The sequence below is a fragment of the Lipotes vexillifer genome, unplaced genomic scaffold (assembly GCF_000442215.2).
Source record: "Lipotes vexillifer unplaced genomic scaffold, Lipotes_vexillifer_v1.1 scaffold229, whole genome shotgun sequence".
NCBI lineage: Eukaryota > Metazoa > Chordata > Mammalia > Artiodactyla > Lipotidae > Lipotes > Lipotes vexillifer.
The window spans coordinates 1,260,186-1,264,389 of NW_006771155.1; positions in this window are offsets into that span (position 1 = coordinate 1,260,186).

The following is a 4,204-nucleotide window of genomic DNA, read 5'->3' on the forward strand; positions in this document are numbered from 1 at the left end:
AAAAAAAAAAAAAAAAAAAAAAAAAAAGAATATCTGAATAGACTGATTCCTAGTAAGGAGATTGAATTAGTAATCAAAAACCTTAGAACAAACAAAAGTCCAGGACCAGATGGCTTCACTGATGATTCTACCAAACATTTAAAGACAAATTAATACCACTCCTCAAACTCTTCCAAAACATAGAAGAGGAGGGAACAAACTTTTTTATCAAGATGAGCATTACTCTGATATGAAAGCCAGACAAGGATGCCACAAGAAAAGAAAATTACAGGCCAATATCCCTGATGAACATGTACAAGAATCTTCAACAAAATATTAGCAAGCCAAATTCCACAATTCATTAAAAGATAATACACCAGCATCAAGTGGGATTAATTCCAGGGATGCAAGGATGGTTAAACAACCACAGATCAATCAATGTGATACATCACATTAACAAAACAAAGAATAAAAACCACACGATCATCCCAACAGATTCAGAAAAAGCACTTGGCAAAATTTAACAACGATTTTTTAAAATAAAATCTCTCAACAACGTGGGTGTAGAGGAAACATACCTAAACACAATTCAGGCCATATATGACAAGCCCAAAACTAACATTATACTCAATGGTGAAAAAGCTAAAAGCTTTTCCTCTAATATTAGGAACAAGACAAGGATGCCTACACTTATCACTTTATTCAACATAATATTGGAGTCCTAGCCAGAGAAATTAGGCAAAAAAAAAAAAAAAAAAAAAAAGGGAAGGAATAAAGACAGGAAGGAAGGGAGGAAGGAAGAAAAGGTATCCAAATCAGAAAGGAAGAATTTAAACTGCCACTATTTGCAGACGACATGAGACTACAAAGAGAACACCCTGAAGACTGTTAGAACTAAAAAGTGGATTAAGTACAGTTGCAGGACACAAAATCAACATACAAAAATCAGTTGCATGTCTATATACTAACAACAAGCTATCAGAAAGAGAAATTAAGAAAGCAATCCCATTTACAACAGCATTAAAACGACTAAAATATTTAGGGATAAATATAACCAAGGAGGTGAAAGACTTGTACACTGATAACTATAAAACGTTGATGAAAGAAATTGAAGATATAAATAAATGGAAAGATACTCCATGTTCATGGATTAGAAGAATTAATATTGTTACAATGTCCACACTACCCAAAACAATCTACAGATCCAATGCAATCCTTATCAAAATTCCAATGGCATTTTTCCCCAGAAATAGAAGGAACAGTCCTAAAATTTGTATAGATCCACAAAAGACCCTGAATAGCTAAAGCAACTGTGAGAAAGAATAAAGCTAGAGGCATCATACTTCCTGATTCCAAACTACTTTACAAAGCTGTAGTAATCAAAACAGTATGGTATTGGCATAAAAACAGACACATAGATCAAAGGAACAGAATAGAGAGCCCAGAAATAAACCCATGCATATAGGGTCAATTAATTTATGACAAAAAAAGCCAAGAATATACCATGGGGAAAGGACAGTCTCTTGAATAAACAGTCTGGGAAAACTGGACCACCACATGTAAAAGAATGAAACTGGACCACTATCTTACAAAATACACAAAAATTAACTCAAAATGGATTAAAAACTTGAATGTAAGCCCTGAAACCATAAAACTCCTAGAAGAAAACGCAGGCAATAAGCTCTTTGACATCAGTCTTAGTGATGATTTTTTGGATTTGACACAAAAAGCAAAGGCAACAAAAGAAAAAATAAACAAGTGGAACTACATCAAACTAAAAAGCTTCTGCACAGTAAAGGAAACTATCAAAAAAAATGAAAGTGAACCTGCCAAATGAGAGAAAATATTTGCAAATCATATATCTAATAAAGGATATGATTAGACATTTTCCCAAAGAAGACATATAGATGGCCAACAGGTATATGAAAAGGTGCTTAATATCACTATTTATCAGGGAAATGCAAATCAAAACCATAATGAGATATCACCTTACATCTGTTAGAATGGCTATTATTTTTAAAAAATGACAAGTGTTGGTGAGAATGTGGAGAAAAGGGAATCATTGTGCACTGTTGGCTGGAAGGTCAATTGGTACAGTCACTGTGGAAAACAGTATGGAGATTCTTCAAATGTCACTACCATATGATCCAAGATTCCACTTCTGGTATTTATCTGAAGGCAACAAAAACACTAACTTAAAAAGATGTCTAGGGACTTCCCTGGTGGCACAGTGGTTAAGAATCTGCCTCAGGGGACACATGTTCGAGCCCTGGTCCGGGAAGATCCCACATGCCGCAGAGCAACTAAGCCTGTGCACCACAACTGCTGAGCCTGCGCTCTACACCCCATGAACCACAACTACTGAGCTTGTGTGCCACATCTACTGAAGGCTGCGTGCCTAGAGCCTGTGCTCCACAACAAGAGAAGCGACTGCAATGAGAAGCCCATGCACTGCAACAAAGAGTAGCCCCCTCTGTTGCAACGAGAGAAAGCAACTAGAGAAAGCCCGTGTGCAGCAACAAAGACCCAACGCAACCAAAATAAATAAATTAATTAATTAATTTTTTAAAAAAAGATATCTCTACACTTATGTTCACTGCAGCCCTGTTTACAATAACAAAGTTATGGAGGCAACCTAAGTGTCCCTGATGGACGAATGGATAAAGAAGATGTGATATATATGTATATACCTATGTACAATGAAATATATTCAGCCATAAAAAAGAATGAAATATTGCCATTTGCAATAAAATGGACTGACTTTGAGGGCAGTACACTAATTGAAAGACGTCAGACAGAAATATAAGTACCATGTGATCTCATTTATATGTGAAATCTAAAAACAAAAACAAAAACAATGAGCTCATAGATACAGAGAATAGATTAGTGGTTGCCAGAGGCGGGGGGTAAGGGGTGGGCAAAACAGGCAAAGGGTGTCAAACTTTTAGTTATAAAATAAATAAGTTATGGGACGTAGTACAGCATGGTGACTATAGTTAATAATACTGTATTGTGTACTTGAAACTTGCTAAGAGAGTAGATCCTAAAAGTTCTCATCACAAGAAATAAAGAAGTTGTAACTACTATGGTGATGGATGCTAACTCGACTTGTTGTGGTGGATTGTTTAGCAATATGCACAAACATTGAATCATTACGCTGTACACCAGAAACTAATAATGTAATATATTAATTATATTTTAACAAACAAATCCTTAAGCCTAGAAACCTTTTGGAATTTTAGAACTTAAAGAATTCATTTGTTAAATGATGTTAAGTTGTATGAAAATCATAACTTCCATTAAAAAAAAAACATGCTGCATAGACTGTAGATTCTCATGGGAAGAAATTAACATGAACAAGAATAAGCAAAGCCACCTTAAATGACTGAGACCTTAGAGAGGAGAAGGGTTGACTGGGACCAGAGAGGATGGTAAAAATTGTTAAGATCGCTGGACCAGAAGTCTAAGATCTCGAGCTGAGTCCTTGGTCAACTCCTTTACAGAGATAAGAGCTTGGGCTATCATTTAGACTCTCCAAACCTCAATTTTTTTCTCTATAGAGGCTGTGTGTTGCAGGGATTGAGGTCACAGATTCTGGAGCCAGCCTGCCTTAGCTCTGTAACCTTGGGCAAGTTAACTGACCCCTCTGGGCCGCAGTTTCTTCATCTGTAAAAGGGGGTATGAAAAGAGTGTTTCACCTATACTTCCAGGGTTCTTAAGAGAATTAAATGAGTCTTATAAAGCACCTTTAATAGTATCTGGCACCTAGTAAGCACTATAAAAATATTTGCTATTACATCACCATTATAAAATCAAAGAGTTGAATTAAATCTCTGAGGTTGGTTCTTGCACCAGCATCCTGGGATGCTGTGGGCTGAGTCTAGGGGCACTCTGCATAGCTATTTAAGGGAAATGTTGAGATTGTGAAACGAAACTAATCCATAAAGCAGAAATCCTGGATACTTTCCAAAATTTTGTGTAAAGTCAAGGGTAGGGATGGGAATTGATGAGAGCCTAGGTGGGTCCCAGCTGGCAGCACCTGTCTCTGTGGGCAGGGGAGGAGGAAGATATTCCTCTTTTTATATTGGTCAATATGACTAGGGAGATGGAGGGATTTATCATACAAAGAAAGAAAGCCTCTGAGAAGCAAGAGGCTTTGCAAAGCGGGTGAGGCAGTGGGGTGGGGGGGGATGGGCTGGGGGGTGGGGGGGAGGTCCGTATGATA